Source organism: Symphalangus syndactylus, chromosome 20 (genome assembly GCF_028878055.3).
Source record: "Symphalangus syndactylus isolate Jambi chromosome 20, NHGRI_mSymSyn1-v2.1_pri, whole genome shotgun sequence".
NCBI classification, from domain to species: Eukaryota; Metazoa; Chordata; class Mammalia; order Primates; family Hylobatidae; genus Symphalangus; species Symphalangus syndactylus.
In genome coordinates, this window is record NC_072442.2 from 13,616,564 (window position 1) to 13,640,000 (window position 23,437).

Genomic DNA, 23,437 nt, shown 5'->3' on the forward strand with positions numbered 1-23,437 from the left:
TTGCCCCTTACACCTGAGACCTGGGGGAAATTCATTCCACTGTGAGCATGTCTGGGTTCACACATACCTTAGTTTAAATTGCAGTGTTGCTCATGATTAGTTCTGTGACTATATGTGCAAGTTATGCTTTCTCTGAGCCTCAGTTCCTCATCCAGAAAAAAATAGGGTCAATCCTTGTACCCCTCTTGATGTGATACTGCTCAACTGACATTTATTAAATAAATGATATCAGTCAACATAAATTGAATAGCTGCATAACTGATGTTGATTGAATAAATGAAAGCATTTAAAAGAGTTCCCTTCCCCCTTTCTCTTCCTCTCTGGCTTACATTCCTCATCTGTAAACAGGGATAAAAAATCTCTCTCCTATATTCCTCCTCATGTGACTGCACTAATTCCATACAGTCATGTTTGCAAAAGTTCTTGTGATGTTTAAGAGTCTATGACGACCTGGCCGGGCATGGGACCTCATGCCTGTAATCCCAGCACTGTGGGAGGCCTAGACAGGAGGATCACTTGAGCCCAGGAGTTCAAGGTTGCCGTGAGCTATGATTGCACCACTGCACTCCAGCCTGGGAGACAGAGTGAGACCTTGTCTCTAAGCAAAAATGTCTATGATGGTCTAAGATAGAGTTTACACTACCCAAGGAATGACATGTTATTTCTCATTCTTACAGGTTTCCTACAGGGTAGGTATTATCATTATTTCCAGTTCCCAGATAAGGAAACCAGAGCTCAGACAAGTTAAATGCCTTTCCCAGGTTCAAGACAGTCTGTGCTGGAGCAGAGATTAGAAGCCAGATTGGTCTAACTCCAAATCCAATATTCTTCTCACTATAGCCTCTAATCCCATTGAGTCTAGAGGCTACAATCCTAGTCTCTGGAGCCAGGCTACCTGCAGTCCTATTTGGGATCTACTGCTGATTAGTGGTATGTCCCTAGGGGAGAGTTAAATATCATCTCTATGCCTCAGTTTTCTCATTTGTGAAAGGAAAGAAATAATAATGCCCAGTTCATGGGTATAAGACTCTTCACCTCACTTTCAGTTTCTTCAACTAAAAAAATGAGAAAATAGCAATAATTTTACTATGCCAGACTAGAGGCAAGGGGTAGACCCTACTTAATCTTTTTTTTTTTTTTTTTTCTGAGATGGAGTCTCGCTCTGTCGCCCAGGCTAGAGTGCAGTGGCGCCATCTTGGCTCACTGCAAGCTCCGCTTCCCGGGTTCACGACATTCTCTTGCCTCAGCCTCCCGAGTAGCTGGGACTACAGGTGCCCGCCACCATGCCTGGCTAATTTTTGTATTTTTAGTAGAGATGGGGTTTCACCATGTTAGCCAGGATGGTCTTGATCTCCTGACCTCGTGATCTGCCTGCCTCAGCCTCTCAAAGTGCTGGGATTACAGGCGTGAGCCACCTTGCCCGGCCTACTTAATCTTGATTCTAACTCTACGATCTAGCATTCTCTTTACGTGAGAGTCACATCTCATTTCCTCTGGGAAGCCTCCAAGATTATTCACAGAGGGTCTGTTTAGTGTCCCCAACATGTATATAGGGGCAACAGTTAAACATTCGTTTGTATGTTGCTGAATTGCTAAATATTTTTCTTTAATTTTTTTCTTCTTTGAGACAGAGACTAGCTTTGTTGCCCAGGCTGGAGTGCAGTGGTGCAATCTCAGCTCACTGCAACCTCCACCTCCTGAGTTCAAACAATTCTTCTGCCTCAGCCTCCTAAGTAGCTGGGATTACAGGCGCCCGCCACCATGCCTAGCTAATTTTTTTGTATTTTTAGTAGAGACAGGATTTCACCATATTGGCCAGGCTGGTCTTGAACTCCTGACCTCAGGTGATCCTCCCACATCTGCCTCCCAAAGTGCTGGGATTTCAGATGTGAGCCACAGCACCCAGCCTTTAAATGTCTTGTATGCTTTGACTACTACTAAGACTTCTGTGAAGAATCTAATAGTAATAATAATAATCTAATAATAATCATTTCTTGAGTACCGGCCATATACCTAAAACTTAACCCTATGAAGCAAGGTTTATTATTCCTGTTATGTAGAAGAGAAGATTGAGAGTCACAGAAGTTAATTTGCTCTAATAAATAATTTGCAGAATGAATGAATTAATGAACAAGGTATGTCCTCAAAACCAGTGATGATCTGGAGAACAAAGCTTTTGTCTTTTAAGATCTTACCCTGCAGAATCTAGTACAGAAGTGATTGCATAATGACATCAGACACAGACTTGGACAAAGTTACAGCCAAGATGTCAAATGAGTTTTCTGAGGCCTCCATCCAGCGGACACACATCTTGAGCAGCCATCAGGCCAGATTTGAATCTTGCCATTTCCTAATGCAGAGGCTGAGTGCTAACAGTTCTGTGAGTTCCAGATCTGCAGCTTGAATTTGCATCTCTTTGGGGACACTTGATTCCTTGGATGATCTGAGGACCCAGAGCTGAAGGTTATTTGCAAGTTGAAATCTCACCACTGGTTTCTATTTCTTATGAAAATTGGATTCTCAAAGATCAGTTCCCCTTCACACCTGTGATTCTCAGTTTTCCATAAGCCAGATTTCAAAAAATAAAATACGGTCCTCAGAGTTCAATGACTCTTCTCATACTCTCTACAAATCTTTTGCCTTCTCTGCCACTTGGCACAATATCAAACAAGCCAAGGGAAAGAATGAAGGGGTGGGCACAGAAGCTTGGGGCACTGGGGAAAGCCAACGTTCTTATTTCACCCCAGTGCTCCACAGACATTTAATGGAGGTCTACCTGGTAAGGTTGCAGCCATTGTCTCATTTTCTGGAAGAGGAAACTGCAGCTTGAAGAGGCCTGTCAACATGATTAAGATACGGCCCCTACCCTGAAAGGGCCCCCAATTCAACAGAAGTGACAGACATAGAAGCCACAACCTGTGACCCAATAAGAGTGGGTACAAAGTACTCAAGGTGTGTGGAGGATAGCACAATTATCTTCAAAAGGAAGGCCTCCCTTTGGGAAGCATTTGCAAGTGCAGTGAAGTCATGCCTGACAATGTCATTTGGCTTTGCCTCAAATCAGTTGTTTCATGATAATGTGATTATATGCGTCCTGATTTCTTCAACAAATATGTAAAAAGGACCCTGTGCTTGAAGATTTTGCTGTGTGATTTTAGACTAACGATTTCATACTTTTTTGTTTTTTGTTTTTTTGAGACAGAGTCTTGCTCTGTTTGCCCAGGCTGAGTACAACAGTGTGATCTCAGCTCACTGCAGCCTCCACCTCCCAGATTCAAGCAATTCTCCTGCCTTAGCCTCTCGAGTAGCTGGGATTACAAGTGCCCACCACATCCGGCTATTTTTTGTATTTTCAGTAGAGACGGGATTTCACCATGTTGGCCAGGCTGGTCTCGAACTCCTGATCTCGGGTGATCTGCCCGCCTCCCAAAGTGCTGAGATGACAGTCGTGAGCCACTTCGCCCCGCCGATTTCATATGTTTAAGCCTCAGTCTCTTTATCAGCAAAATAGGAATAATATCATAATCCTTATTAGGATTATTCAAATTATTATTATTTCTCTAGCTACCCCCATACAGTTACTGTGGAACTCTAATGGTGAAATACGCATCTAAAAGCACTGAATCAGCAGCAACGTCCTATTTATTTGTGAAGGATTGTATTGTTGCCACTGTTGAAGACTTATCCCTTTATTTCTGAGTGACTAGACATTCTGTATTGATTCTTCAGTAAATTAAATCTTGTCCCAAATACTGATCAGCCCCAAGAAGGTCTCCTTTTCCCTCACACGCTTTGGAGAAACAGAATTTATCAACCTTGACACTCTTGACATTTTGGGCCAGACAATTGTTTGTTGGAAGGCAGGGAGCAGGGGCTGTCCTGTATCTTGCAGGGTGTTTAGCAGAATTCCTGGCCTCTAACTCCTAGACGCCCACACCCACCCCTTGGTTATAACAGCTACAATGTTTCTGGACGTTGCTACATGTCCATGGGGTTGGAATGCAAAATTGCAAAATTACCTTGTTGAGGATCACATTAGGATCACAAGCCACCCATAGGAGGTATGCTGGGCTGGGGTTTCTGCTCACATTTCACAGATGAAAAAACCTGAGACCTAGAACAGGAAGGAATCCATCCAAGTTCACCAAAGGGCTTGAGAAACAAGAGTCCCAACTTGGCTTTCCAGAACACCTATGTATAGAACTGCAGTGCCCTCTGCTAAGGACCTGAAGGGAAGGAGTAGGTCAGAGAGAGCAAAGACTGGCCCTGCTCTTTCCCAGTCCTGCCTGCAACCCTCCCAGCCCCCTCTCCACCATTGAGTGGCAGACCCCAGGAATGCCTGCTCCTCTTCCTCTCCCTCCCTCTGTCCTAAACTTGCCCCTTCCCTGTGCTTTGGGAGGGGGCTGCCCACTGAATGCTGGAATGGGCGTGGAACCATCATGCAGAAAGGACAAAAAATGACAGTGAGGATAAAGCCCAGACTTAGCCCTCCCCAACTTTCCAACTTCAGGGGGATGTGCTGTCACCAAGAAGCAAACATTTGGGGGAAAAAAAATCCTCAAAGGAGATTCCTGTGTTGCCATGTAAGGAAAGGTCTCGGCCAGCTCTGGGCAACCTGGGAGAGTTGGGGTGGGGGTGAGCACAGAGAAGAGTATTGCGGTTCACTCCTAATCTCCGCCCCCAGATCTCCCCACTCCCCCTTTGCATCTTTCTTGGAAGGGCCCCTCAGAATCCACCAAAATAACCCCTCCCTCCTTCTTCACCTCCCTGTCCCATTCGCCTCGGCTGTCCCCCCTGCAGAAGGCCGGCATGCAGCCTGGTGCACGGGTTGGGGTGTGTAACATTTTGTCTGAATAGGCCCCTATGTTCCCATAATTTATAGTGGTAAGTAATCTTATTTGCAAAGCAAGCCCTTACAGTTATAAAAAACAAGTTAATTGACTTGCATAAAAATCAAACATGTAAAAGTTTTCCATCTTAACACAAACAGCACACTGAGCCCATTTGTACAATAGCTATGATGCAGTGCGGCCTGCGTCTGGACTACCTAGGACCCGGCCTCTTTCATAACCCAAAATGGAATCTTAAACCCTGACAAGGCCACATACCGATGGGAGTTACTGAATTTAGAGTCAGTCACTCAACTAATTATACGACGTTTTATTTTTTTTCTTGTGTCAATAAACAAACTTGGGTCTGACTTCTGACACTGAGACCTAGAAGCCAATTAAGAGGCGTTCCCAATATATTACAGGGTCTACAAACAAGGATAGCTTTTCTTGGAAAAGTGAACATCATGTTTCTTTTAATGAGTGTGAAAATATATGAGTTTCTTAATCACTGGCAACTTCGATGGAGTCCAAGACAGGGAAATCACTGACTCCTGACTCTGGAATGAACAAGGGCTAGATTCTTGATGGGGTTTTTGCGATGGGATTCTCTGGTGAGTGACTGCAGGGAAGACAGCGTTCAGGTGTGGCATGACAGAGTTGGTGGCCAGAGGCTGCTTCAGAACCCCAAGAAAGGCAGGGAAGAAGCTTAGTGGTGGCAGGGTCTTCTGCAGAAAATAATGAGACCATACCCTAGTGACGTGGAGGGAAAATGGTAAACCTGCAGAGGCATCTGTTGCAAAGGGTGTCTTACAGTGTCAGTCAATTATCCCCAAACCAAGAGCCCATTTCACAGGTAAGGGAAAGGGGGAGGAAAATTAATATTTATCAAGTCCCAATGATGTGCTAGGTGCCTTTGTTTTCTGTATCCTATTTAAGCCTCAGGTGATCTGCCAAAAAGATATAATTGTTCCTGTTATGCAGATAAGAAAATGGAAGCCCAGAGAAGTGGAATGACTTGGTCAAGGCCACTCAGCAAGTTCATGGCAGAGCCAAGGTCAGGGCTCGTTCTATTCAGTCCTGTTCCTTGCACATTGTTCTGGGTGGGGGCGGGGCGGGGGGCGGGCGGCAGGCATAGTCATGGCTGGAGCTCTTAGGAACTCAGGATCAGGTATGATCTGATGTGTCCACTCTTTCTGGAAAGTGGCTCCACCAGTCAATATCTATTGAATCCCTACTGTGTGCCAGGCACCATGTGAGGAGTTATAGATCCCAGGACATGCAACACTGTTTCATGGGAGACAGACTAGAAAATCAACAATAATAAGAATTTGATATGTGTTCTGATGGACGCATTCAGCTGGATGGTGGGGGTTAAAGTGGAGGTGAGGTCGGGAAATACTTCTAAGGGTGAGTGAGCTTTCATCTATGACTTAAAATCCCAAGGTGGACAAGCAGGGAAAGAGCATCCAGGGGCAAGGACCAGCATGGGCAAAGGCATGAAGTGGGAGAGCAGAGTGAGCATGGCCCTTTGGGATCCCTGCACGGCTGGGAGAGCCAGCTCTTGGGGACAGGAGGGTGACTCGGACCAAGGCTAGGCTTAAGACCAGGAGGGCTCACTGAGACAGGCAGGGGGACTTAGGGGAGTATTGTTTTCTGAGAAAGACATTGCTGCCCATACTTGGGCAGGGACAGACTGTTGACAATAATCAAACCTGAACTGAAAAGATAGGATGGCACCCAGTACCAGAGCTCAGGACCAATGCAGCACAGAGATGGTTAGGAATAGGGTTTCTGGAGCCAGTCTGCCTGAACCTGAATGTTGGTTTAGTGTGACCCTGGAAAAGAGACATGACTTCTCCATGCCTCAGTTTCTCCCCTTCAAAATAGGACAAGAAGAGTACCCACTACACAGGTTTGTTGGGAGATCTAAGTAAGCTTATGCAAGAAAAACTCTTGGAACAGTATGTGGCATATAATAAGAGCCTAATACATGTAAGCTGCTGAAGAGTTCTCATTTATCTTTCCCTCCACCTTATGGGCTTTTCCACCTTGGACAAGTCTCTAATCCTCCCAGTAATAGGGGATCTGCGGGCTCTTGGCTCACCATAGGTGCTCAGTGAATAGCAGCTGTCATCATTGCTTCCACCATCATTATCACTATCTCTGAAATAACAATGCTTTGCCTTTCCAGGGGAGCAGGTGTCACAGCCACCGTCTCCTCACCACGAACTGTCCACATGGGCTGACATGCCACCCAGGCAGGCAAGACAAATGGACTTGCCACCTACACGGAGCACACGTGCACACCAGGGGCACGTAGCCCAACTCGTTAGCACAACAGGGCTCCCTTCTTTTCGGCGCTGCTTCTCTGCTCTCTATGTGCTTTGCTCAGAGTGGAGGTCCCCGTTATTTATGTTTGGAAAATGCATTCAGGGCAGTTCCCAGAAGCACTTACAGAGCTCTTATTTAATTGCTACTTTATAAACTCACTGCTCCGAAGAGTGAGGGATTGATGGCCCGGCCTGGCATCTGGAGTGGCCTTGCTGCAAATGCTTTTCCGAGAATGGTCTGGGAGTCGTCCTCCAAGAAGTCCAAGGCCCATTGCAGCCCTGGCCTACATCCAACTCTGGAGGGCGCTATAGGACTCGTCACCCTAATCCCCAGCTTTGGGATGGCAGTGGTTGCCAGTGTGGTCACACAAACACACACGTACACACACACAGACACACACACGAAGACCCCTCATCAGTTCAAGACCAAGGATGTGCAGGGGTAGGTGACGCCTGTCACTCACTGTTCACCCCCCCCTTGCCAGAGACCTGCAAAACCCCAGCCATGAGGACATCCCAGGCCCCAGATCTGGGCAGGGTGGGGACACTTTTTTCAGGTCCTGCCAAGCCCATCTCTCATTTGCCTCATGCTCATGCGTTGGGGTCCAGCAGGACTGGGCTGGTGTCCCCAGCTCTCCCATGTTCAGAGCAAGTTATTTAATCTCACTGAGCCTTGGTTTTCTCACTTATAAAATGTGGTTTATAGATTCCATTTCTCAGCATCATAGAGGGAATGAAATGAAATTATTATGGTGCCATTCCTAGCATATAGAAGTAGAAGATCAATAAATGTTATTTATTGCATTTCTACAGCCACAGAAACAAAGGATCAAGTGTCTTTCTTGAAGCTCTGAGATTCATCAAGGCTAAACCTCCCATCCAGATAAAATATGGGACTTCGTAATGATCCCTTTTATTTATGCAGTCACTGTATGTCATACTATCATGCTTTATGGTTCCCAAAAAAGCATTTTACAAGCCTTGTCTCAAATGACCTTCACTAGCCATCAGGGTTTTGATTATGCACCTTATTTTACAGATGAGGAGCTAAGGCTCATATAGGCAGGATGACTATTAGTCAGTCAACCAATTTCTGTCTCCAAATCTTGCTTGCATTCCTTTGCACCACATTACCTAGCCCACTCTCAGGTAGACCAAGGCCCATTTGTGCCTCCAAGATGGCTCTCAGTGATCCCCCCTTCTGGGTTCATATCCTGGTACAGTCTTCTCCCACAGCGAAGAGGACAGACCTGAATAGCCAAAAGGATATCGTGGAAGTGGCAGCATGTGACCTCCAAGGTGAGATCATAACAGACATCGCTACTTCTACCTTGCTCTCTTGATCACTCCCCGTGGGGGAAGCCTGTTGGTATGACACTCAAGTAGCCCTATGGAGAGGTTCTTGTGGTGAGACACTGAGGCTTTTCTGCCTAACACCAAAATAAATTTGCCAGCCACGGAACCGAGTCATCTTGGAACTGGACTCTCCAGTCAAAAACCAAAATTTCCACCTAATCCTGACTACAACCTCACAAGAGATCCCCAAGCTAAAACCATCCAATTCTTATCATACCTACCTACTTGCATCCTACACAATACATGCATTTATTTCAGACTACACCAGTGCTATAATTTGTTTTGTTTTGTTTTTTTGAGACAGATTCTCGCTCTGTCACCCAGGCTGGAGTGCAGTGTCGTGATCTCGGCTCACTGCAACCTCTGCCTCCCAGGTTCAAGTGATTCTCACGCCTCAGCCTCCCAAGTAGCTGGGATTACAGGCATGTGCCACCACGCCCAGCTAATTTTTGTATTTTTAGTAGAGATGGTGTTTCATCATGGTGGCCAGGCTGGTCTCAAACTCCTGGCCTCAAGTGATCTACCCACCTTGGCCTCCCAAAGTGCTGGGATTACAGGTGTGAGCCACTGCGCCCGGCCCAATACTGTAATTATTACACATATTTACTCTTTTGTTGGATACTTTTATTCTACCATTTGTCTGTAGGGTGTGTTTGTTTACTTCCCAGATAAAGGCCACACTATCACTTCTGTGTGTGTGTAGCCCCCTCAAAGGAGGATTCTGATAACCAGCCTTTTCAAAAAGCAAGTGGTTAGTGTATATTTTAACATTTCAAGACCAACACTTCTTGGTCTTTGGCTTGCTTTTCACCTCCCCTGTCCATGTCTTCAGCTCAGACCTGAATTTTTCCCCACTGGACTATAGCAACAGCTTTCTAGCTGGTTTCCTGACTTCCAGTTGCACCTTTCTGTTTCTTCCACATTAGTGTCATGCAAATACCATTTTTAAAACATCTGCTTTAAAAACCCAGTCACTCCACAGGAGGCAAGCCAAGCTCTACAGAATGCCTTACAAGACTCTTCCTGATGGGCCTTCACTCTTCGTTTCTCCCCACTGAATTGTTTCTAGATCCCCGAGTGCATCCTGGCATTCTTGCCTTTGTGCTTTGGCACTAACTGTGCCTTCTCTCAAGGAGCCCATCTCTGCCTTGTCCACCTGGCAAAATTCTATTCATCTTTCAAAACCCACCTCAGTCATGACTGTCTCGAAATCTTCCCCACATCTCCAGGCAGAGTTAGGTCCCCTCTGTTCTCTTGGTTGTATCTCTCTAATAACGCCCAGCACTTTGTTAGAATTATATACTCTCCCCTGCTAGACTGGGAGCTCCTAGAGTTCTGTTTATTTTTGTTCTCTTGGCATCTAGTTCAATGGCTTGGCACATAATAGCTGATCAATGAAACTGTATTGAATAAGAAAGGTTTTGTGGAGGGGCTTGGGGAGGTAGTTGTCATTCATTGAGTCAGCATATGTACAGCTCACTGGCGTGGTGTTACGCATACAGGAGGCTTGCCATAAATGTTAAAGTTGGTGCTTTTTTACCTTCACCCAATGCACCAAGGGGCAGGCTTTGTTTGTTTAGTTTAATTGTGGCCCTATGGCTTTTTTTTTTTTTTTTTGACAGAGTCTTGCTCTGTCACCCAGGCTGGAGTGCAGTGGTGCAATCTCAGCTCACTGCAACCTCTGCCTCCCAAGTTCAAGTGATTCTCCCGACTCAGCCTCCCGAGTAGCTGGAATTACAGGCATGCACCACAACACCCAGCTAATTTTTTGTATTTTAATAGAGATGGGGTTTCATGATGTAGCCCAGGCTGGTCTTGAACTCCTGAGCTCAGGCAATCCACCCTTCTCGGCCTCCCAAAGTGCTGGGATTACAGGCATGAGCCACCATGCACAGCCCTATGGCTTCTTCTTTGAGCACTCCCAGCAATTCACAAGAGGGTCTGATTTTCCACTTGCTTTAAACTCTGCCTGAACTCTGCGGGCTGTTGATCCTCCATAGCTTCCATCCCTGCCAGGTCTCCTGGAATCTTTGTGTTTTTCTTTTATAAACCCTACCAATGGGTTTTATAAGGTCATGTAGCATTTCCCTTTCCTATCTTCAGTTCATGGAATCTCACTACATTCATTCATTCTTCATTTATTCATTCATTTGCTCAATATTACCATGGGAGTTAGAGTTTGATATATACCATAAAGCCTAACTGCCAGAGTTCAAATCCTGTCAAGTTCTGTGACCTTGGGCAAGTGACTTAACTTCTCTCTGCCCTCAGCTGTCACATCTATAAAGTGGGGATATTACAGTGTCTATGCCACAAGGCTGTTGTGAGGATTCTAAGAGATAGTATTGAGAAAAAGCAAGAAGAGCTCAAGAAATATTAGTGTTTATTCATTCAGCTAACATTTCTTTTTTTTTTTTTTTTGAGACAGAGTCTCGTTCTGTCACCCAGGCTGGAGTTCAGTGGCGCAATCTCGGCTCACTGCAAGTTCCGCCTCCCGGGTTCACGCCATTCTCCTGCCTCAGCCTCTCCGAGTAGCTGGGACTACAGGCGCCCGCCAACACGCCCGGCTAATTTTTTGTATTTTTAGTAGAGACGGGGTTTCACCGTGGTCTCGATCTCCTGACCTCGTGATTCCCCGCCTCGGCCTCCCAAAGTGCTGGGATTACAAGCGTGAGCCACCGCGCCCGGCCCAGCTAACATTTCTTTAGTACTTATTTGGGCCAGACCCTGTTACATGTGAAAGAGAATAAGACAAGTTTCCTGCACTCTGGAGTCCACAGATCAGTGAGGAAGACAGGGAAAGAAACGTAATTACAAATGCCATTGAAATACCAAAGGAAGGCATGTTCTCAGTGGTTTATTGGCAGCAAAGAGGAAGGAGTAAATACCTTTGTTGATGAAGGAGTCAGAAATGCATTATTGAAAAAGTGACAGCTCCAGGTGCACACACCAATGAGAGTGGAAAGATAGCTGGGCCGGGCGCGGTGGCTCACGCTTGTAATCCCAGCACTTTGGGAGGCCGAGGCGGGTGAATCACGAGGTCAGGAGATCGAGACCACGGTGAAACCCCGTCTCTACTAAAAATACAAAAAATTAGCCGGGCGTGGTGGCGGGCGCCTGTAGTCCCAGCTACTCAGAGAGGCTGAGGCAGGAGAATGGCGTGAACCCGGGAGGCGGAGCTTGCAGTGAGCCGAGATTGCGCCACTGCACTCCAGCCTGGGCGACAGAGGGAGACTCTGTCTCAAAAAAAAAAAAAAAAAAAAAAAAAAAAAAAAAAGAAAGATAGCTGCAGACTCAGAGGCCTTCAACTTGAGGCTCTGCCATCCTTACATTTGCATTTAAGAAGGCTCACTCTGTGACCAGCTTAGCGGCCACTGCAGTCATCCAGGCAAGATGTGATGAACTGAGATAAGGAAAAAGAAGGAACAAACTTGAAAGACATTTAGAGCAGAAGGTTGGCATACTTTATCTGCAAAAGGCCAGATAATAAGTATTTCAGATTTTGCAGACCAAACAACCTGCCGCAACTCCTCAACTCCTCTGTTGCAAAAGCAGCCATAGACAATTTGCAAACAAAGAGCGTGGCTGTGTTCTAATAAAACTTTATATTACAAAAGGAGGCTGCAGGCCAGATTGGACCCACAAGCCAGAGTTTGCCAGCTCCTGATTTGAAGGCGAATGGACAGGAATCCACATCCACCCTGGATTGTAGGGAAAGTGTAGGAGGAGGGCCAGGGTGGAGGATTTCAAGAACCTCAAATGGTCACCAGGTCCAGTACTCTGTTGCTATGGCTAATGGCTAAACTATGTTCATTCATAATACAGAATCCTACACAACTATCTCAAATGGTCACCAGGTCCAGCACTTCTTCCTTGCCAGAAGGCCTAGCAATATTCCACATCAAGTTATGTTCTTCAAAAATGTAGAGATTCAGATTCAACAAACTCCTCTGTGTTGGGAAGTTTTTTTTCTACAGCTGTTGATGTCCCACAGGACTCCTGATCCTGCTCCCATCTTTGGAGAGACTGGAGAGCAGTTGTGAGACATTGACTCAAGGCGTAACCTTACAGATTGCCCAGCTCCCCATTTCTAACACAGACCAGCTCCAGACCTACAGGAGAAGTCAGAGCAACCGCTTCCCAGCTGAGCTACACAGCAGGGAAAGAGCTGGCTCTTAAGGCAGCACACACACTTCAGCAGCCTGTCTGGATTTATGCAATAACAGACTGCTGGAAAACTGCATGTGACTCTAATTTGGGGAAGTCGTAAGTACCAAGAAAGCTGGCTATTTAAAGAAATCATGCAGATAATTCTAATGTAAAGTGTTTCCCATTATATCCTTCTGCACTGTTTGTAGGAACATCAATTGGTTTGAAACTTTTGAAAGGTGCCTAGGTTGTAGCTTTCATAGTTTTAAAACATCCCTTTACCCAGCATTGCCACCTCTAGAAATGTATCCCCTGGAAATACTGGCAAGCACATATGAGCTAGGTTATGTTTTTGGTAGCATTCACTGCAAGAGCAAGATTAAAATTTAAATGCTCATCAGTAGGGAAATGGCTAAACTATGGTTCATTCATAGTACAGAATACTACACAACAATTAAAAGTTTGTGATAGACTCGTAGGAATTGACACAAATGGTTCTGATTCATTGTGTAAAAAACAAAAAAGCAAGTCACTGTTCAATAAAAGTGATTTTAGTTTTGAAAAATAACTACGTAAGTACCCGCGTGAATGTATGCAATGCTTAGCAAGGCCAGGACTGGGGTGAGGCAATAAGGCACACCCAGGGAGCAAAATTTAAGGAGGCCCTCACTCTCAGGCTTATAGAAGTATCAACTCTGCCCTGCACAGACGAGAGAGTGAGGGCCTCCTTAAATTTTGCGCCCAAGGTGCCTCACTTGCCTCACCTTAATCTGGCCCTTACACAGAAAAATGTTTTGGGCTGATACACAGGTTATCAGTGGAGAGAAGTATTGAAAGAATGGCAGGTAGAAATCTTCACTTTACGACGTTTTGTATTGTTCAATTTTTAAATAAAAATAAGTGAATTCATTAGGTTATTAACAAAGCAGAATTTCATTTTAAAAATCCACCATCAATTTATCTCATAAATGTAGACTGCACAAGTTGAGTATTTTCTAAAATACATGTCTGTATATTACCCTAATAATAGCTGACATTAATTTATTAAGTGCGAATATGCCTGGTACTTTCATGATACTGGATATCATGACCACAGTCACAAAAAAATGGTAGCTTAGCCAAGTAGGAGTTGTTTTTCCTCATGTAGTAAGAAGTCTGGAGGTAAAAGCAGTGAGAGCTAGTGTGGCAGCCCCAGTACGCCATCAGCGATGCTACTAATTAGTCAGCTTTCCCAGCTGTGCTGCCATAAGGACTAACCCCAAATCTCAAAGGTCTGTTTGCTCCCATTAAATGCCCTTCACAAGTCAGCTGCAGTTCTCCCCCTATTATCTTCTTTCTGAGGTCCAAGCAGAAGGAGCAGCCCCTCTCTGGGACTTGCAGCCTCATGTCAAAGGAAAAGTAAAATCATGGGATGGCACTGAACTTCTTCTGAAGCAGGGCATAGTCACTTCTGCTCACATCCCACTGGCTAATGCAAGACACACGGCCATGCCTGATTGAATGGCATGGGAGTGCTCTCCTCTCCCGTGAAGTGGCAGGAGCTGGGGTCCTGCAGAAAGGCACCGTGAATATGTTTTGAACAAATCATTCAATCTACCAATAGGGACCAAGGCACCATTGTCTTCTATTTCTAGCATGTGCCCCTTGCCCTCCTGGTCACCAGACTGAAGCTCAACCTTCTGGCATTTCACTTGAACAGTAAGAAAAATGAAAGATAAACAGAGAAATGTATACATCAGCTGACACCACCCTCTTTCACAAGTGTTTTCAAACCTTCACCCGTGACTTAAGGGATAACAGGTAGGTAACAGTACAGTACCTGCCACATACACATGATCGTGGTTAATCTTCACAACCACCAGGGATGTGATGTTTGCTCCATTTCACAGATGAACGAACTGAGGCAAGAGAGTAACTGGCACATCCAAGATCACACAGCTGTTAAGTGGGTGGAGCTGGAGTTTCTCATCCAGATGTGTCTGTCTCCATGCCCTCTCTGCTGCCTTTCCAGCGACTGGAAGAGATCAACTGTTTGATTGGATTATCAGCCCTCCATTGTTTCTACTTAAATGCACGTGGGTGTACACGTGTGCATGTGTTCGAGACAGAACACATATGTGTGCATGTGTTCGAGACAGATCTCAGCCACAGTTAATGCTGGATCTCAGTCTCAGTACTGGATTCCCAAAACGTGACCACATCCTCTGAGCTACCTCTGTCCACATCAGGTGGCATGTCCATTAGTTTCAGTATAAGTCAGAACTAAAAACTAGCCCAAAAGAAAACCAGTGATATTAATGATAGAGCAGGCAAAGAGGTGCAGAGGTGAGGTAGAAAGTGCTCTGGGCCGGACGTGGTGGCTTATGCCTGTAATCCCAGCACTTTGGGAGGCTGAGGCAGGAGGATCACGAGGTCAGGAGTTCAAGACCAGCCTGGCCAGCATGGTGAAACCTTGTATCTACTAAAAATACAAAAAAAAAAAAAAAAATAGCCGGGCATGGTGGCACGCACCTGTAATCCCAGCTACTCGGGAGGCTGAGGCAGGAGAATTGCTTGAACCTGGGAGGCAGAGGTTGCAGTGAGCAGAGATCATGCCACTACACTCCAGCCTGTGCAACAGAGTGAGACTCCATCTCAAAAAGAAAGAAAGAAAGAAAGAAAGAAAGAAAGAAAGAAAGAAAGAAAGAAAGAAAGAAAGAAGGAAGGAAAGAAAGAGAAAGAAAGAAAGAAAGAAAGAAAGAAAGAAAGAAAGAAAGAAAGAAAGAAAGAAAGAAAGAAAGAAAGGAAAGAAAGAAAGAAAGAAAGAAGGAGAGAGAAAGAGCGAGCTCTGGGTCAGAGGGAGAATACCTGCTCTCCTCACACCAGTTATTTAAAAATAAATTTAGGCATATGTCTACATCTCTCCTTGGTATTTTCATCTGCACAAAGGGAGCTATAATGTCTACCTCAAAGCTTTGCTGAAAAGATTCAGTGAAATAATACAAGTACAATTATCCAGCACAGGTAAGCTCTCTCCAGAAGTTAGTTTTCTTCCCTACTGAGACTTCATCAGAATGTCTTGTAAATGAAATTCCACACCTCCTTCAATGTGCATAGTCATCCCAGAGCAGCTCTGTCTTGATTTCTCATAGGTTATCAGTTGGTAGAAGCACTCAACATTACAGTTTTGCCAGTCCAAGAATATAGCCGACTGGATCAAGTTTTCCTAAGAGATTCCAGAAAAAAAAAAAAAAAAAAACAAGAATATCATGAACATCTTTGTATGATCTGATGCCTTGGCCTGATTACTATTTGGGGGGAATCCACTCTACCACTCTCTCCATTCATTCCATAAATGTTCATCAAAAGTCCCTTTCAAGAGACATCGTGAATACTGAAGAAAGCCCTCCAAGGAGACCTGTAAACAGCAGAGCATGTTGGGAGCTATGTAAGCATTTGATGTATCTGGAGTATAAGTTTTGTCTAAGCTTGGGGTCTATTTTGAAGTCTGACTTGTGTACAGAGCACTTGTCTAGGGGCCAGTGAAAGACCAAGGAGCCTGGGCCCTCAAGTGCCCACAGTCTTTTGAAGGAGAGATTGTGATGTGCGAGCAGAGATATAAATGCATTTGTTAGGCCTGGTGCGGTGGCTCACGCTTGTAATCCCAGCACTTTGGGAGGCCGAGGCGGGCAGATCACGAGGTCAGGAGTTCAAGAATAGCCTAACCAACATGGTAAAACCCCATCTCTACTACGAATACAAAAATTAGCCGGGCATGGTGGTGTGCACCTGTAGTCTCAGCTACTTGGGAGGCTGAGGCAGAAGAATCACTTGAACCCGGGAGGCTGAGGCTGCAGTGAGCCGAGATTGTGCCACTGCACTCCAGCCTGGGTGACAGAGTGAGACTCTATCTCAAAATAAAAGTGCATTTGTTTGCTATCCCTGCACTGAGAAACGAATTAGGTGGGAAAATTCAATATACTGTGGCTGGAATGAGATAGGGAGGAGTGCGAGGCAGAGGTAGAGGCAGAAGAGAAACTCCCATTGCTTTATTGATGATGCTGGAGGCTTTTTCATGTTAGGGAGGGGAGCGAGTCTTCAGGAACCATTCCACTTGCCATCTTTGGTGGCATCTTGATAATATTTTGGTGATTACCTCCCCTTCTTGGAAACAGTTGAATCTCCCAGTGATTTCCATAAAAGGTACAGGTGCATGAGACACTGATCCTCTCCGTCCTGGTTGGGGAGGCAGTGTTCAGCAGTCACTCATGGCCAGAAGTAGCCTTAATATAAGGAAGAACAACTTATCCTTTCACCCCATCATGTCTTATAAGTGTAGTATCCTTTGCATGTCAGAATACAAAAACAGTTGAGAAAAAAAGCAACTAAGCCCTAAGGGACTATTTATCAAGGCATCCTGACCTCCATGGTCGACAGGGAGGGAACCCGATCAAGGACAGAACCCGATCAAGGTCAACAGAAAATTCCCCATACTAGAACTTGATTCATGAGCAGTGTCTGAGACTAAGAACATTTTCTCCAGCGGCAGCACCTGGATGAGGCTGCTGAGGAGTTCCTGCTACCGACACCCTCTGAAGCTCCTGTCTGGCCTTGTCTTTTCCAAACCTAAGTTTGCCACCTCTTCTCTTTTGAGCTCCCTTTAATGCCTCCAATTCTCTTTTTCATTTAAGTTAACCCATCAGTATCTGTTGCTTACAACCAAGGAATGCTAGCCAATTCTGTGGTTGCTGTGTGGCGTGATGCATGGTTGTGTGTGTGTGTGTGTGTGTGTGTGTGTAGTTCTGTTTTGTGTAACTTAAGGTCCCAAACACCCTTTGTACCTGTGAAAGCTGAAGCCCTTCTTTGCCCTCTCTCTCTCATCTCCATTCTGCCTTCCCAGTTTCTAAACTTTCCCCTAAAGTCCTCAGGGGCCAGAAGATGGGGTGGGAAGCAGCTATAAACCCTGACCCACCTCTCAGAGGTGTGCTGGCAATTATAGGGATGGTGACTGAGCACTGGGGAAGGTAGGAGCAGGACCCACGAGAGAAGGGGAAAGCAGAAATACATTTCTGGGGCCCGGGGGCTGTGGGTTCTGTGCTACATGTAAGTACAAATCTCACGGAACGATCCTAAGTTGGTCTGCCCTTTAGGGTGGGAGGGAACTTTTTCTTTTCCACCAGGGTCTGAATCCACCCCACTTGGCTGCCATGGTGGGAGGTTAGGAAGGAGTTTCCACCTGTCTTTAAAGAGGCCACTTAGCTCAAGACAACCAGGGGTGGGCCACCAGGGTGATATACAGAGATGAGCAATATAGCTGGCATTTACTGTTGAAAACACATAAGAGTCAATATTTGGCTAAGTGTTTATTTGCTAGTGGAACTTTTTAATGGTTGAATGGAGCCCAAGTGTCAGCGTGGGGAGTTTGATTTAAAACAGACTGAAGAAGTGTTTCTCCACAGTTGTGAGCTTGGAAAGTTTCGTTTCTTTGGCTCTGGAATCCGCAGTGGGCTGTGTTCCTCAATTCCAGACAGCCTCATGGGGAACCCCACCCCAGTGGGCTCTTCCTGCCTCTGCAGCCAGCAAGGCAAGGGCCTCGTGTCCCCTCATCAAAACCGGACCCCAGCCGCCTTCAGGCCCAGTGCAGAGCTTGGAGTGATGAGAAACATCCTCTATGCTTCTGGGTGTGTTCTGTTGCGGAGCAGCCACTGGAGGCGGCTAGCTCTGAGCATCACTCTGGTGATGACCAACCCTCTGCAGATCCAGACCCATCTGTCTGTCTTGCCTTCTCCCTTTCTTACTTGTTTTTTTCTCTCCATGTGATGTTTAGTGCTTGTGAGGTGCATGTCTTTTGCTTTTAACTCTGAGCAGCTGGGACCAGGGAAGGGAGAGACTGTCCTTTGACAAGGGTTTCCCAACTACACATCTTCACTACCAGGAAGAAAACAATCCAGCATGTCTTTTGCTTTTAACTCTGAGCAGCTGGGACCAGGGAAGGGAGAGACTGTCCTTTGACAAGGGTTTCCCAACTACACATCTTCACTACCAGGAAGAAAACAATCCAGCATCTCCTGGATCCCTACCATGTGCCAGGCTCCATGCAGGGTACTTCCTCATTCCTCATCTTGGTTCACTCCTACAGTAAATGAGATTTGTCTCCATTTTACAGAGGAGGAAACTGAGGCTTAAAGATGAGCCAGGGTTGGTCTGAAGCCATATAGTTGGAAGGTGGCAGAATAAGACTTGAGCATGGATTGGTTGGACTCTAAAGTCTACACTCTTGGCCGGGTGTGGTGGCTCACACCTGTAATTCCAGCACTTTGGGAGGCCCAGGCAGGCAGATCACCTGAGGTCAGGAGTTCAAGACCAGCCTGGCCAACATGGTGAAAACCTGTCTGTACTAAAAATACAAAAAATAGCCAGGTGTGGTGGTGGGCGCCTGTGATCCCAGCTACCGGGGAGGCTGAGGCAGGAGAATCGCTTGAACCAAGGAGGCAGAGGTTGCAGTGAGCCGAGATCACACCACTGAACTCCAGCCTGGGCAACAAGAGAGAGACTCTGTCCCAAAAAAATAATAATAATAAAGTCTACTCTTTTTTGCTCCCTTCTCTTGCATTTTCTGGCTTTATGGGCCATTATGCTGACAAGGACTCAAGGCCTGTGAACATCAAAGAAGACAAGCAGGGGCTCATCTATCAAAACCCGTGGTTCTCAGGAAGGATGGCCATCCACAGCTCGGGCAGAGCAGAGCCCATTCTGAACTGCTGGCTTCCTCTATAGCAGGATCCAAAGCTCCAAGACACTTGCTGGGCACAATCAGGGGTCAGCTGCTATTGTCATCCCCTCCTCAAATTCATTCTGCTCAAGAAAATGGGCAGAGGAAATAGCAGAGAGGAAATAGCTTAGGCCCTTGCCCTGTTGTCCCCTGGAAACATTCCTCCCTCCCTCCTATATTCCCACCTGGGCTTCTGAGGCTACAGACCTAGGTACGTGACTGGGAACAATTATATACCATCTCTGAGCCTCCGGGGCCTCCTCTGTAAAATGGAGATAATCAGGCCTCCAAGACACAATTTTTTTTTTTTTTTTTTTTTTTTAGATGGTGTCTCTCTCTGTCGCCCAGGCTGGAGTGCAGTGGCACGATCTCGGCTCACTGCAACCTCTGCCTCTTGGGTTCAAGCAATTCTCCTTGACTCGCCTCAACCTCCCGAGTAGCTGAGATTACAGGTGCCTGCCCCCATACCCGGGTAATTTTTGTATTTTTAGTAGAGATGATGTTTCACCGTGTTGGCCAGGCTGGTCTCAAACTCCTGACCTCATGTGATCTGCCTGCCTGGGCCTCCCAAAGTGCTGGGATTACAGGTGTGAGCCGCTGCACCTGGCCAGAAGCAGCATGATTAAATAAGAGGTATTAAATAAGAGGACATCTTGCAAGACAGTGTAGGCACTAATCAGTCACTCAAAAAAGTGTTACACTCCCCCCTGCCCCACTGCCACCACCACGCACACACACATGCACACACGCTTCCACTGAATCACATACGGGAATGCCTGGTTCCTAAAAGGGAAGGAAAAGTCCACACCTCCGATCTAAGGCAGCTCCCCACACTCACCTGAAAGACTGAATAGTCAAAGCCAGTCCTTTACCCTTTGCAACTCCGCAAATTGTAAGCAAACAAGGCTGCTCATGATAGGCGGCCCTGGAGTTTGGCCAGATTCCTGACAGGGAGAAAAAACATCACATTGAATGTCCAGGAGACAGTCCCCAGAGAGAAACTGTTGTTGCTGAGGGACCCCTGCCTTGCCTCTGCGGGTCTGACCTGAGTATTGTGGCAGGAAACCCCTCTGCAATGAAGCATCCTTAACTGCAGGGACTTCAATTCCTCACAACACGCTGCTAGGTGCTGAGGAGGCATCTCATCCCCCATCTCACAGAAGGGGAAACTGAGGCTCAGAAAAGGTGAGTAACCAAGCCAAGTTCACAAAACAATTTGAGATCAATACTCTATCCCCCAAGACTGGGGCAGATCCACATTTCCAGAAAAGAACGTTTGATAAAGTATTCTGGGTGTAGGCTGGGCACAGTGGCTCATGCTTATAATCCCAGCACTTTGGGAGGCTGAGGTGGGCAGATCACCTGAGGTCAGGAGTTCAAGACCAGCCTGGCCAACATGGTGAAACCCCCATCTACAAAATACAAAAATTAGTTGGGCGTACTGGTGCATGTCGGTAATCCCAGCTGCTCGGGGGGCTGAGGCAGAATAATCACTTGAACCAGGGAGGCGGAGGTTGCAGTGAGCCAAGATCGTGCCACTGCACTCCATCCTGGGTGAAGAGCGAAACTCTGACTCAAAAAACAAACAAACAAACAGAAAAGCATACTGGGTGTTGCAAAATAAGGTTATACCTAGCAAAAAGAAAAATAGGTTTCATTTTAATTATACAAATTACTAAAAGTTAGACAAACGTGATATTGGACATCAGTTAAAAGAAAATTAAGAAATCTTCCTTTACACTGTGGGGATAAGTAATCCAATAGGAATTATGTAAAAACTACTCTACTTTTTTGTGAAAAGAAGTCTTTCCTCCCTTTCCTTTCCTCTTTCCTCCCTGCCCCCTCCCCACATACACACAATTGTTCTGCAGTTGTTTCAAATGAGGGAGAGAATGAAACAACACATAATTAAAAGGATGACACATTCATACTTTTTGTAATACTCTTCTCTAATTGGAGCATCACTCCAACTTTATGTCGGATGTAGGTTTTGTTTTCCATGTGAAGAGAAAACAGAGATTCGGTCATTTTCCCAGCATCATACAGCAACTTAGTATCAGAAACTTCTAGCCCAAGTGGTCTCTAACACTAAAAATCCTTGCTTTCTCCGCCATCCTTCTGCCTACCCTTGAGACTCCTAATGGGGCTCTGGTCAGACTGGCTTCTGGATTTTCGATATTCTTAGCAGAAAAACATGTCTGGATGTATAATTACACTGATTATATGTATATACACATATATATGCATATATGTGTGTATGCACACATATACATATCTGTAATATGTGTTTGTATATTTAAATATGTATATAATACATATACACATATGTATATCTGTTTCAACAATCTTACATCTTATACGTATACCTACAAATGTGTGTGTATAAAAGACAACTGTTTGGAAATGAGAAGGAGGAAAAAGGAAAAGAGAACGCATAAGAGGAAGTGTGTGAGGGAGGAAGAGAAGAAAAAGGAGATAGAAAAGTAAGAGGAGGAGTCAAAAGAAAAAGAGAGGGGTGGGTGAGTGAAAGAACTGCCAGAAGAGGAAATAGAGAAAGTGAAGATGAAGACATCTCTTCTCAGCAAAATAAATAGCCGTACCCACTCTGAGGCCATTAACTTGCCAGAAATTCTCAGGAGGCTCCTTGGGCCCAAGAAAGCAGGTTCAGCCAGTGAGGACTCCTCGAAGCCAGTCTTGTCTCAGGAGCCACAGACCCCGAGACCCTTGTTCCATGTCTGCCAGAAGGTGGAGATGACACGGGAAGGGGTATGGGTGTGGCTGATGGAGAAGTCGTGTACTCAGCCCAGTTCAGGAATGCTGGACAGCTGCCTGCTCCGACCCTCCCTTCCTGAAGCTGTTCAGGGCACCCTCCAACCCAGGCACCTCGTGTCCAGGTGTCCGCATGTCATCAGTTTCTCCCTGGGCCTGGCCTAAGGGGCTTCTTCCCCACCCTCTTTGTGTACCTGGAGATGTAGCCTGGCAACCTCATCACGTCTGTTTCCCCATCTGTAGCTTGGGCTTTGGGATGGTAAGATTACTATCTTGGACTGTGCATACTGCTATAACAGAATACCATCAACTGGGTGGCTTAAACACAGTAGACATGTACAGATCCAGCATCTAATTTGGACCCACTTCCTGGTTTCTACACAACCATCTTCTTGCAGTGTCTACACATGGTGGAAGGGACAAGGGAACTCTCTGGGGTCTCTTTTACAAGGGCACTAACACCATTCATGAGGGCCCCAATATCACGGCCTAATCACCTGCCTGAGGCCCCATCTTCTTATACCATAACGTTGGGGATTCATTTTCTACATGAATTTTTGAAGGAGACATAAAGATTCCGTCCATAGCAAGTATCCACCACATCAGTAGTCATGAAGAGTAAATGAATGTGCAGACACAACTTGGCTCTGTGTCAGCCTCAGTAGCTACCAGCCCTTGTTGTTCTTATTATTACCTGGGCTGAATCCACTTCGTCTGGTTCGCATAGCTATGGCTTTCTTTTTATTATGCAGCAAGGCTCCTGGGTTGTCAATCTGAAGCTGACTGTGCACTGAAGACTCCAGGTCTTAAGTCTAAGGAAACCAGATATGGGATTTCTGGCATCTGGGGGCTGAGGATGTGGAAGAAAGACTGTATTCACTTAGAGGACATTTATTGCAGACCTACTCTGTGCACACTCCTATCCACATGCTCAGCAGTGCCTGTACAAATAAGGGACAAAGAGAAGCACCCAACACTCCTTCCAAAACTTTTCTTCCTCCTTTCTCTTTTTAAAAAATTACTTATGTGTCTCTCTGTCTCTCGAAATAAACTGTTATTTCCTTGAGGCCAGGGACTATATCTTGCTCCTTTTTACTTCCCACAACATGTGGCACAGAATAGACACTTAATAAATATCTGGGGATGGACACGGTGGTTCAAGCCTGTAATCCCAGCACTGCGTGAGGCCAAGGTGGGAGAATCGCTTGAGGCCGGGAGTTCAACACCAGCCTGGGCAACATAGCAAGCCT

General features: G+C 45.8%; 1 long non-coding RNA gene across 1 annotated transcript; it reads right to left on the reverse strand.

The window, feature by feature from the left end:
• Positions 1–13,521: 13,521 nt before the first annotated feature.
• LOC134735191 (uncharacterized) lies at positions 13,522–23,033 on the reverse strand. Its single transcript, XR_010117986.1, has 4 exons — positions 22,882–23,033; positions 20,257–20,362; positions 15,746–15,872; positions 13,522–14,681 (listed from the first exon to the last, which is right to left on the reverse strand). It is a non-coding gene; the product is annotated as an uncharacterized lncRNA (long non-coding RNA).
• Between the last annotated feature and the right edge of the window lie 404 nt (positions 23,034–23,437).